We start from the raw sequence: 13,101 nt of genomic DNA, 5'->3' as shown, positions 1-13,101 counted from the left end.
ACGATAAGGGAACAGGCAGCCAGTGCAGGCATCCACTTTGTCTGTGCCCATCTGTAACAAGCATACCGTATTTGTTACTTTTTGGGGGGATGACATATGAGGGGTAAGCCATGGGGTACAGAACTCTGGCACAGTGTTTGTCCCTGTGATCAGAAGGGTAGGGGAGAGGGGAGGAGAGCAATAATTATTGGGGACTACATAGTAAGGGGGACAGACTGCAGTTTCTGTGGGTACAGGGCAGGCTCATGATTGATGTGTTACCTCCAAGTTACCAAGGTTTGTGATGTCTCGCAGCGTGTTTTCAGGATCCTTAAGGGGAAGGGGAGCAGCCCGAGGTCATGTTTCACATTTGCACTAACAACATATGTAATAAAAGTGATGTGGATGTATGGCAGAAATTCAGGGATCCAGGGTGACATCTTAGATCTAGATCAAACAGAGTTGTTCTCTCTGCTTTATTACACATGCCACGTTGGAGTGAGGGAAAAAATAGGGAGAGAGCAGATGAACGCGTGGTTGTAAGGATGGTGCAGCTGATAGGGATTTGGATATCTGGATAGTTGGGGATCATTCTGGATTCGGTTGGATCTCAATAAACAGGATTGTCTTCACCTGACCCGGAAGGGTACCAACATCCTGAGTGGATAAAAATGAATGGTTTTTCCTGGCACCTCAGTTTCGATTTTTCAGTCAGAACAGGGAAGTCGTTAAAGAAGGGAAGATGTGGCATTTTTAGTCAAAGGCAGTACTATGGTAGCAGAAAGAATATTTAGTGAGGACCTGACTCAATCTGCTGAACTAGAATGGGCTGAGATTAAAATCAGGCAAGTACAGGTCACCACCAAAATGTTCTAGAGATATGGAGGAAAAGATTGCAAAGATGATTCTGGATAGGAACGGAAGTAACAAGGTAGTTGTGGTGGGGAAGTTTAACTTTCCAAATATTGATTGGAAATGTTATTGTTTGAGGAGCTCCGATTGGTCAGTCTTTGTCCAATGTGTGCAGGAGGGTTTCGTGACGCAGCAAGTAGACAGGCCAACAAGAATCAAAAACACATTGGATTTGGTACTGCGTAATGAAGTACCAACTGTTCGATTTGGAGATAAGTGAGCACTTTGGTGATACTGACTACAATTCGGTATGTTTATTAATGATGGATATATATATATATATATATATATATATATATATATCGCAGAGCATGAGGTACCGCTGGGAGAAAGGCCAGTATGATGCGATCAGGCAAGAGTTAGGATGAACCAGATGGGAAAGTAAACGCAGGGGTTTTGCACACCTGAAGTATGGAGCATCAGGGATGCGCTCATGCATGTCTTTGATACGTGTGTGTGCATCATGCAGGGAATATGAGACTGAGACAGGGAAACATTTTTACTCAAAAAGTTGAATTTCTTCTCAAGATGGAGAAGGCGGTGCATGTAACCATGTAATATGAAAGCTGAGTTAGGGCACTTGAAAATTAAAAGCTCGCAAGGAAGGACCAAAAAAGAGAGCTCCTCAGAGCAAAGAGGGGAAATGAAAAGTCTTTAGAAACCCTGAAGCTTTCTCTTGTCATTTCAAGAATAAAAGAATATCTAGGATATGATGCGGGCTTGTCAAGAACAGTAGTAGGACGTTGTCAACCGAGTCCGAGGATAGGAGAGCCGCTGAATGTATATTTTTCATCATATCTCAAATGAAAAAGACAATGCTGTCGAAGAGAATTTTGAGATGCAATCTGTTGGAATAAACGAAATTGATATTCGTAAAGACGAGTTGTTAGGAATTCTTGAAAGCCTGAAAATAGATTTGTCCCCTGGGATTGATGGGATGTATCATAGGATTCTCTGGGAATCGTGGGAGGAGTTCGCAGAGCTTTTGACTACCAACGTTATTTCGTCAGTGTCTATGTGATCAGTGCGATAAGACTCGAGTTCAGCAAATATTGTCCCCTTCTTCACGAAGAGTAGTAGGACGAACGCTGGAAATTATAGAACAGTGAGCTGTATTTCCTTGAAGGTGAAGTTTTGGGAAAGGTTATGAGAGATATGATGTATGATCACCTAAGAAGGAAGAAGTTGATTCACTCCAGTCAACACGATTTTGCGAATAGCATGCTGTGCCTCACAAACTTTATTGAGCTCTTTGAAAAGTCAACAAACAAGTGGATGAGAGTAAAGTGGTTGACGTGGTGGATGCGATTTTCACTAAGGCACAGTCGGCTGTTGCATAAAATACAGAGACATGGGATTGAGGGTGATTTCGCGGTTTAGATCAGTAATTGGCTCGCTGAAAGAACACAGAGTATGGTAGTTAATGGAAAATATTCATTCTGGAGTTCAGTTATTCATGGTGTACCACAAGGTTCATTTTTGGGTCCACTGCTGTTTGTCACCTTTATAAATGACCTGGGTTCGAGCATGGGATGATGGATGAGTAAATTCTCAGAATACACTCAGTCGATGGAGTTGTCAACAGTGCCGAAGTCTGCTGCAGGTTACAGACAGACATGAATAATCTGCAGATCGGGGCTCAGAGGTGGCATATGGAGGTTATTGTGGAAAAGTGTGAGGTGATTTACTTTGGAATGAACAACAAGAATAAAAAGTTCTGGGCTAATTGTAATGTTCTTGGAAGTTTAGATGAGCCAAGCAATCTCAGCGTCCATGTATATAAAACTCTGAAAGTTAACACACACGTTGATGGATTTGTTTGCAATGAGCACAGTGTGTTAGTTTTTATTGGGAGAGGGAATGAGTTTCAGGGCCAAACGATCCTTTTGCAGCTCCAGACATTTGTCTGGTATGGACAAACTTGTGGAGTTGCATGCGGTTCTGGTCGCCACATTATAGGACGGATGTGAAAGCATTGGAAAGGTTGTAGACGAGATTTCCTCGGATGTTGCCTTCTGTGAAGGGAAAGTCTTACGAGGAAAGGCTGAGGGACTTGAGGCTGTTTTTGATTGAGATAAGAATTTTGAGACGTGAATTAATAGAGACATAAAATATGATCAGAGGTTGCTTTCAGGTGGACAGTGAAGGCCTTTTTCTTCAAATGGTGATGGTTGGCACAATGGCACATCGACGTAATTTGAGTGTGATTGATGCCGAGGTCGATTCCTTTCTCAGAGAGTAGTAAGGGTGCAGATCGCCTTGCCTTCAACAGTCGTAGACTCACCAACATTCAGGGCAATTAAATGATCATTGGATTAATTTACGGCTTATAATGCCAAAATGCTGGTCAGATGGACTTCAGATTGGTATCACAGGTCGGTGCAACATTAGTGCCAAAAGCACTTTATTGCGGTGTAATATTCCGTGTTTGAACTGTTCTTCAGCTTGAAGTTGCAATCATCTCTGTTCATTATCAGTAAAACAAACACCTGGCGAGAATCCAATGCACAATTTTGGCAGTGCATGTTCTGCCATTCTATCATGCAACTACAGCAAGCTAACTAATTACACCGCTGGATCTGCCGTCTAATGATGACAAACGTCTCCTGATCTTACCACTGGGACCCTCAACCCAATTACTCATTTTTTTCTGTGGACCTGAAAAGAAACATAGTGCAGAGGAGGTTATACTGATAATGGATCGCCGATTATGAAGCATTAACTTCAGGAAAATGGCACAGAAAATGTGGTGAAAATCGATTTTATTGAATACTGCGTACGTTTTCCGTGGCTTCCTGCGTTGATCACAGGAAATGTTATGTCGCCACTGTCCTGGGATTTTCCTTCTATCGGCGTCAATTCGTCAGAGAATTCGATTCACTGACATTTCACCAACTTCCTTTGGCATGTTCTTATGACACATCCACTCACACTGCACACAACATCAACAATGTTCAGCATACTACATCCACGAGCATGTGGCATGGTTTTCATAAACAGTGAAGTTTGAATAATGTTATGCAAAGGCAAATTGAAATGCAGTTTAATTAGTAAAGTCACAAGAATCCAGAGTAAGATTCAAAATGTCAGAATTTCACGTTCATTACCTTGGGCAGAATTCCAGCCCAGCAAAGGGGAAATCTGCCCCTGAATCCCCAGCATCCATGCAATTGCTTGCTCCATGTGTTCACATGGAAACCTATGTGAAGGAACATTCAGTCTGAAGGAGAACTTGTGAGAATCCTCCGCTGTCTGATCTAAACCTGAAACAAGAGCTGTCTATTCCAGCTGGGAGGGAAGCGAGGTGGAGATGAGACGAACATATTACTTGGTGTTTAATTCATATTGTCCCCATTGTGATTATTTAAAAACCTGGGCCAGAAATGGCACAGACACAAAGGAGCAGAAGGAGGCCATTCTTAACACCGATCCTGCCCCGCCACGTCATTAGATATCATCATGGCTGACACAACAATGTTCAGTCTTTTTCCAGCCCATCCACGTCATCGTGTTGCCGAGTGGCTAACAGATATTTATCGGCCTCTATCATAAATAGACATCGAAAATGTACATCTGTGAGAGGAAAATGGTCCGTTTCGAGACAGTTGGGTTTCTGCATGAATGTTACTGGTTTTGCAGATGACAGCCGAGTCTGGTCTGACCACTTTGCAATACATAAATTAAAACTCGACTCTGATGGGATTCGAACCCACAACCTTTGAATAGCAGCTTGCACAGAGATGGAGAAGTCCAACGCGCTTTCCATTGCGCCACAGAGCCGAGCATGCAGTGAGCTTTAAGCACACAAGTTTGCCTTTGACGCATTGCGTTCAGGATACCCATCTCGTGCCTGTCTGTCATCGTCACACTTTCCGGTACCTGGTCCTTATCCACGTGTGCTCTGGCTCATGAAGTGTTCGGTTACAGACTGCTGAATCGTTCTCATGATACTTAGCTTTACCACATGTTCAGATAATGATTTCCAGATAATCAATACTCTATAGGTGAAAGCATTCTTCCTAAATCTAATCCTTGTCTCCTGTCTTTCATTTATGTCACTCTGTTACTTCCCAATACAGGCTTATCCCTGTCACACATATCTATCCTCTTCATAAAATGAGCACGTTAATCGGTTTCTCATTCAGCCTTCTCTGCGGTTAGATGAACATCCCCAGCCTAGCTCGTGTACCTTCACAATGGGAGAGATCCAGCCCTTGCCTTTCTTTTCATCTCCAGCGAAATTCTCCTCCTGCAATCAGACGCTTCCAGCAGTCTGGCGATTCCAACGGAAAAGCAAAGTTCTCAGAAGAAAAACCAAAAGGTCTGAACAAAATCAGCAGCTCTTGTCCATCTCTGATGAGAAAGGAAAGTTAACGTTTCGAGTCCAATGATCCGTCTTCGGAACTGATGGGAAGGGCGGGTGGACGAAGAATGTGGAAGAGGGCAGACGGTTTCTAAAATGATTGAACTCGATGTTGGGTCCTCATGTTTGCATGGTCTGTTGGTAGAAAATTAGTTGCCGGTCTTTGGTAGAAAATTAGTTGCTTGTGTTGTGTCTTGAAGAGCACAGCAGCAGACCAGAAACTGAAATGATTGCCTGGGAACACAGTGTCTCGATTAGAGTGGGGCTGGAAAAGCACAGCAGTTCAGGCAGCATCCGAGGAGCAGTAAAATTGACGTTTCGGGCATCAGCCCTTCATCAGGAATACAGGCAGAGACCCAGAAGGGTGGGAACACATTGTTATGTTGAAGTACAGGAGACTGGAAGATCGGGATAGTTTTTGTTGATTCTGGACAGAATGTAAGTGATCTCAGCTTTGTCACCGACACTGTTGTCCTCTCTCCATTGGAGAAAGGTCACATTCTGAGCAGGAAATACAGTTGCCTCGATTAAATGAACTGCAGACAAATCTCTGGAAGATGTGACGAGAAGCTTCCATAGTAAGGAGAGGTATCGGAAGCCAGCAGTAAATGTAACTTACAACATAGAACGTTACAATGCTGTACAGGCACTTCGACCCTGGGTGTTGCCGCGACCTGTAAAATAATGTGATGTCCATTGTAATGGAAAATAAACATTTATTTTGAAACCAATAAAAGCACAGGGAAACAAATAAGTAAGTACCTAACTTTGCAGAGGCAAGTGTTGCAGACAGACTGAACAAAAATGTGAAGTTAAGCCGAAATAATAGCAGACTTACAAGGCCAGTAAACTACCATATCAACAGTCAAGGAATGAGAAAAAAAACTCCGTATCTGGAAAGTAACCCGAATGTTTCAGGCCCCTGAACTTGAGGTTTTGATAAGAAGAAGCGAATTCTACTATCAAGGGAAAATGTATTATTTGTGGAAGGTGAGCTAGTTACCTTTTTGGTAGATTCAGGAGCAACATAGTCAGTCCTTAAATCAACACAGTTGAGAGAGTCGACGCAATGGATGCATCAGGAGTCGTGATACGAGAGAGCTTAACCGCACCACTATTGTGCGGACCCAGTAATGGTGAAACATTCCAATTCTCATTACTATTGTCGGAAATCTGTCCTTTAAATCAGATGGCTCGCGATCAAATTGTGAGATTGGGTCGGGTTGTGCAGTACCCTGAGAGGCTTGTAGGAAATACGAAAAGAAGATTTACCAGCGCAAGCTGTAAATTACGACTCACGACCCCGATGCATGTCTATGAGTGGCGAGAAAGCCAGAGAACCAAACGTTCAGTAAGCGACTCACTCGCCCAGAAATCAAGTAACCATGTTAATTCCATTAACACCGATTTTCTTGCTGGGGTTATGCTGCACTGCACAGCACACATACACCGTGATGGCCCTTACAAATCATAAGAGAAGGATTGTTTGAGGAGATTGGTTAAACCAGATCAGTTAGTATTGTGCGAAGTTTATTGGAATGATCACAGATGTGCAGTCAGTGTAAACTTATCCAAAGTATCTGTGACGGCAGGTAGACTCTATCCTTTTGATGTGTAAGGCACCTTTCCTCACGTACTATTGGCGAAGGTATCCAGCGAGAGGTGGCAGGATTTGAGACAATGGGTACTGCAGGCACAAAAAAAGCGAAAGATTGTGTCTTCAGCGACGATATGCGTATCTGATTCAATGCAGATATAAGGACAGATATGAAGAAACTAAATTGGCTAACTCAGGCAGATAGAGCAGTCCAGGTAACCCCCGCCAAGAGGGTATCCTGGCGATTAGCTATGGCAGATGTCTCGGACCCAAGATTAAGAAGGGTCCCTACTGAGCGCAGGGCAAAAGGGAAACGTGATCTGGGGCTCATAGGAAGCTGTGAACCCCATAAGAAGTCCTCCGAAGTCTGAGGACTTGCAGAACACAAGACTCGTTAAAACCCGAGGTTGTCAAAGGATACTACCTTGCATCCCTCCTTAAGGCTTGAGTGATAATTTCCTGTGGATAATCACCGGTGAGAGCCCCCATTTTTCCGGTCAAAAAGGCAAACATTCCAGGTGAATCAGGAAACGGAGCTTTGTTCAAGACCTGCAGGTAGTCAATTATGCTGTTGTTCCGACCGCCCCAAATGTTCCTAACCCTTGTACTATATTAGCTCAAATTCCACCGGACAGTAAATGGTTCTCTGCTATGGATTTAGCAAATGTCTTATTTAGTGTACCGGTACACCCAGAAAGTCACTTCTGGTTCACTTTTCCATTCAAAGGCAAATTGTGTACATTCACGCGACTTTGTCAAGATTACTGTGAGTCCCCCACCATAATTAATGAGGCTCGATGCTGGAGTCTGGAGATTCTTGTTTTAACCCCGGGGTCAGCGCTTCTGCAGTATGTAGACGAATGCTTAATAGCAGCACCAACAAAGGAACAATGTGAGAAAGATACGCTTGCGTTGCTCTGTCATCTAGCCAGGAATGGGCACAAAGCTAGTTTCGCAAAACTACAATTTGTGCAACAACAGGTGAAGTTCTTAGGTCACTTCTTGTCTGAACAAGGGAAGGCCATTGGTCAAGACAAAGTTCAAGCAATCCAGCAAATTCCAAAGCCTCACACGAAGAAACAATTGCTATCCTTTTTGGTCATGCGCTCCTACTGTAGAATGTTTATCCCACATTATACAACCCTTGAAGCCCCCATAAATGAAATTTCCGATGGCTAAGAGTTGCAGAGCCAGAGACCGGAGCAGTTGAATTAAAAATGGCGCTCCAAACCATACCTACACTGGGGATTCCGAATCCAAACAAGCCTTTTGTACAAACGGTAGATGCATGACATCTGTGCTGATGCAGGATAATGTGGGAAAATTGAGGCAGGTAGCTTACATTTTGGCTTAACATAGACCACGTAGCGGCAGGATTGCCTATATGCCTGCGAGCCGTGGCTGCAGCTGATAAAGTTTGTTGTAGCGTCCAGGGACACAGTCGGCTTTGGATAATTAACCCTCCTGTCCCACATGCATCCTTACTGGTTTCCGAGCAAAACACAGCACACATGTCGGCAGCACGTTGGCTCAGAAACAATACTGTGCTATTGGAGATGCCTAACATTTCAATAACGAGATGTAACGTCCGTAATGCTGCTAGCCTTCTCCCCACAGAAGGAGACGGAGACTCACATGACTGTGTCGCTGTAACTAATAAAATTTGCAGCCCAAGACCAGACGTGCAGGATTCACAAACTCAGAATCAGTATATGGCGTTTTTTTGTGAATGGGTTAGCATTCAGGTGCAAACGGACAGGCCAGAATTGTGTTTGGTATGCTGTCGTAACTACTCATGAGGTAGTCAAAACGGAATCACTCCCTTGTCATCTGTCAGCTCAAGCAGCGGAGCTGATTGCCTTGACTGAGGCATGTAAATTGGCTGAGTGAAGTATAGTGAACATTTACACCGACAGCAGATATGCATACGGGGTTGTACATAATTGTGGAACTCTGTGGAAACAAAGGGGCTTCTTGACCTACTCTGGAAAGCCCAAAATACACCGTGGCCTGACTTCTGACCTCCTGGAAGAGGTCCTACCGCCTAAATCATTCGCTGTTTGTAAATGTGAAGCCCACACGAAAAAGTACGATTCCCTTTCTCAAGGCAATGCGAATGCAAACTCAGCGTGAAGGACGGCAGCCCAGCAGCCGCCAAGTGATCAGTTGACATGTGTATGTCAAATATTTGTAATCCAAAGCAGACTAATGGGAGGTCGAGTCGCAGGCCACGCCGAAGGACAAGCGTGAATAGACAATGGCAGGGTGCAGAATGAGGGAATGAGTGTAGTGTGGCCCCATTGGTAAACCCTGTCTACCGCGATCGTTATTCCCATTCCATGCCAATTAAGACACAGTGAGGACCATGTGTCAAAAGGGGGGATGTACCGAATAAAGTGGTATGATTTATCTTGATATGTAATTTGGTTTCCGTGGTCGAATCTGTAACTCCTTTTCTGACATGGTGCTAAATAATTTTCCAAAGGCCATCTTAGTCAGTCCGGGACTGAGGTTCAGAAAAGAACAAATATTTCTGTTTTTTTTTTGTAGCTTGCTGTGTTTACATTCTCCCCGCCTCACTCTGCGTAGAAGGACTTATAAACATCATTCCTGTCAGTCCAGGTGAGACACTTTGTGACGCGGGTAGTTTCATTGGCAAATAAAAGACATTTATCCCCATGAAGCTTCCTTTCACCCTCTGCCTGCCCATTCATTCAATTCGATCACTGCTGTTCTGAAAAATTTCACCTCTGCTCTCCTGTTGTTATTCCGTAATTCTAGGGAACCTCGAACCGAATCCCAACATCATATTAATTTTCGGTTGTTTATGTTACATCAATGACCAGACCAGAACAAGCTAGCAGGGAGTTGAATAACGCATAAAAAAAATTTTTAAATTCCTTCCAGAAAATTAACCGACTGCAGAGTCAGAATATGAGAAATGTCACACTGCACTGATATTTCGCCCATTTCACAATGCACAGATACTCCTAGACGAGTTCAGTCTTTGCAAAATGTTTATTTATAATTGTGACAATTCCCTGGGACAAATCCTCCCTCAATCCACAAAAATGTATGCTACCAAAAACTATTTCAGTTCAGATTAAAATCGCTCAGGATACGTTCCATCAACCCAAAGTTTCCTGCGCCATATCAATTAAAGTGTATCCAGATGAGGTTAGATCTCCCAGCTTCGTCACCCAAAGCTCCCTATTCCATGTCAACAGAGGTTGCGCCGGCCTAGTTTGGAGTTCCCAGCCTGGGCATTTCACGTGCCTCTCTGCCTTCATAGAAGGACTGCATGCTCACGGACTTGGTCACTGTCAGAAAGAGTAGACATTCACGCGTTCATTCCACTCTCAATTTCCGATCGGATCTTCGCCATTGCGTCACTAAATTTCTCTGATTCCAGACCTGGAAACCGGTGTGATTGAAGTGTGCAACCTTTGTTGTTACCTTGCCTCGAGGCACTGGTAAAGTAACAATGTGAAACTTCGTTGTTATTGAAACTTACATTTCAACAATTTCTTGAAATCTATCGAACTCAGTCTTCAACATTCTCAATGATGGAATCTCCACAGCCACTGAGGACATCGAAGATGACGATACAACCCACTCTCAGTAGGTCATCCTCTTGTGCATGTGGTGCTGTTCGTCGCCAACCTCGGACATTGCATTTATTGCTTTTACTGTTGGTTATTTATTCATGTGATCGTATAGTGGCTCGTCCTCTGTATTGTGGCCGCAGCAACCTTCATTCAAATCCGAGTATCAGTAATGCGCATTTGTTCCATGTTACTCCACATAACCCTTGCAAAACAAACGCATAAAGGAAGAAGTCAATTTTTAAGGTTAAAATGCTCTCGAAGGTGATGATACTTTTGCTTCAAACTTTATCTGCACCCAATATCGGAGACGTTTCTCCCTTTCCCAATCACTATTCTTCATTTCCATCCCTCCTCCCACGTCACTGGGGTATTGCACAAACTAACATTCACTTTGACATTGACACCGTTAAGTTAGTGTTGCAGCTGTCACTCTTGTTAGGTGAACTTGTCCCAATACCACCATGAGGAACTTTAAGCCACTTAATGCAATCAGATAATGTGGTTGGGTTATCAATCCTCATGTAAAGTGTTTGATTTGCATGGACCAGAGTTCATTTGAGCACTGGGTTCATGAAAAAGACACAGAACAGTATCGAAGAAAAGAGACTTTATTGGAAAAGACTAATGTTTGTGAATTCCCCACATTTATTTCAAGTCTTTATTCGTCTCTCGCTAGAGTGTTATGTACAATGCTGCAATTCACATAAAAGAAGGGATATGACAGCTGTGGAAACGGTGCGGAAGTGATTTGCCAATATATTGTCTGGATTGAAGAACTTCAGCTATGAAAGAGTTTAGACAGACTGGCCTTGCTTTTGTGAGAGCAGGAGAGATTGAGATGAGACAGTATTGAGATGTAGGAAATAATGAGGGGCATGGATTGGGTACACTGAACGAAATATTTCTCGATGATGGATGGATCAATCAAGCAGAGATTTAAGATAAGAATCATAAATGTTCGAGTAGCTCTACATTAAAAAAACTTTATCAGCTAGGGAGTGGTTGGAATTTGGACATCACTGTCTGTATATGTCAGAGCGGCAGAAATTCTGATAATCTCCAGAGATACTTCCCTGTGAATTTGTAATGCTTAAGGCATACAACGTTAAATGATGTAAAATGAGATGAGGATAATCAAGCAGGTGTTGTTGAGAAGAACATGCACAAGTAGCTTGCAGGCTCAGTTTGCTCTGACATCCACCGTGTGGCGTTTGGTAACCTCAGTTGTCACGTGAGAGGCAAGGGTTCATTTTCCCGCTGGAGCGACTCTGACTGTTTCAGGGTTTCAAGGTTTGTGTCAAGATCTGCAGTTCCGGTGAAGGGTGCAGATGGTGTGGGGATGTTCGGTGGTTTTGAGAAGTTGGTTTGCGGCCGTTTCCTCCCGTTTCTCGGTGATATCCTCAAGGCAGATGAAACTCGTGTGAAGCGCTGCTGTCCTGCAGCGTTTCGAATTGGTTTGATTTATTTCCGACTGATTTCAGTTGCTGGTACTTGTCGTTCTTTGCATGTCCCAGTATGCTGGGTCCAGAGCAACATGTTTTTTGATGGACTCATTGGATGAGTCTCGTCATTCTAGAAATTCTCTGGCTGTCCTCTGTTTAGCTGGCCCTATTACTTTTGTGTGGTCCCAGTCGAATCTGTTGTCCTCGTCATCGCTGTGCATTGCTACTCGGAACAGCTGGTTATATTGTTTAGTGGATCCTCCAGAAATATTTTGTGACAGTCTGCAGCAATGGAGAGTGCGTTGCTGAAAAAGTACAGCAGATTGGGCAGCATTCAAGAAGCAGGAGAATGGACGTTTCTGACATGAGTACTTCATCAGGCATTCGGCCAAAACGTCGATTCTGCTACTCCTCGGATGCTGCCTGACCTGTGTTTTTCAGCACCACACTCTCGAATCTGATCTCCAGTATCTACAGTCCTCACTTTCTCCTCCGTCTGCAGCATTGGTTAGTTCCTTGTGTGAGTAAACAGTTGAGATCACCAATGTAAAATTCGTTTGCGGATTGAGATATACAACCAGGTACGTAACCCAAAAGAGTGTTTCTGTTGTTTTGAGTTTCCTCGCTGTACAATGTGTGCTTCTGTGATCGCACAGTTGGCAGTGCTCTGGGGAGCGGCTGTAGGTATCTGCGTTCGGAACCGAGATGCTATTGATGCTGTTTGATTTGTTCTTGATTTGTGAAACAGTAACGCAGTGACGGATCAACTGACATTGCAAGAAGACAGACAGGCGTAGAAAATATCGAGGTACTGGTGACATTTGATTAGAGATCACCGAAATCAAGGAGAAAATAATTTTGAATTCTTTCAAAAGAATTATTTTCTCCTTGATTTCGGTGATCTCTAATCAAATGTCACCAGTACCTCGATATTTTCTACGCCTGTCTGTCTTCTTGCAATGTCAGTTGATCCGTCACTGTGTTACTGTTTCACAAATCAAGAACAAATCAAACAGCATCAATAGCATCTCGGTGATGAAGAACAACCAGGGAAATAAGTCACCAGCGGGTATAGTTTACAGGGCACTCACAGGAACCAACATGCGAAATAAAACGTACAAAATGACGTAGACAGATGAAGGATGACAGTAATCATGGGTAACCTGACTTCCACTCCCCAGATCCCCTAACTCCCACTCC

At 43.5% G+C, this 13,101-nt stretch overlaps 1 non-coding gene across 1 annotated transcript; it reads right to left on the bottom strand.

Moving 5' to 3' along the window:
* Positions 1 to 4,579: 4,579 nt before the first annotated feature.
* trnar-ucu (transfer RNA arginine (anticodon UCU)) lies at positions 4,580 to 4,671 on the bottom strand. Its single transcript is given in 2 exon segments — positions 4,580 to 4,615; positions 4,635 to 4,671. It is a non-coding gene; the product is annotated as a tRNA-Arg (tRNA).
* Positions 4,672 to 13,101: the final 8,430 nt, after the last annotated feature.

This window comes from Chiloscyllium plagiosum, unplaced genomic scaffold (assembly GCF_037043375.1).
Source record: "Chiloscyllium plagiosum isolate Xiang-an unplaced genomic scaffold, Cpla_swu_hap1 HiC_scaffold_29, whole genome shotgun sequence".
Lineage (NCBI taxonomy): Eukaryota > Metazoa > Chordata > Chondrichthyes > Orectolobiformes > Hemiscylliidae > Chiloscyllium > Chiloscyllium plagiosum.
The sequence above is the reverse complement of the archived record's forward strand: the minus strand, read 5'-3'. Positions and strand labels throughout refer to the sequence as shown.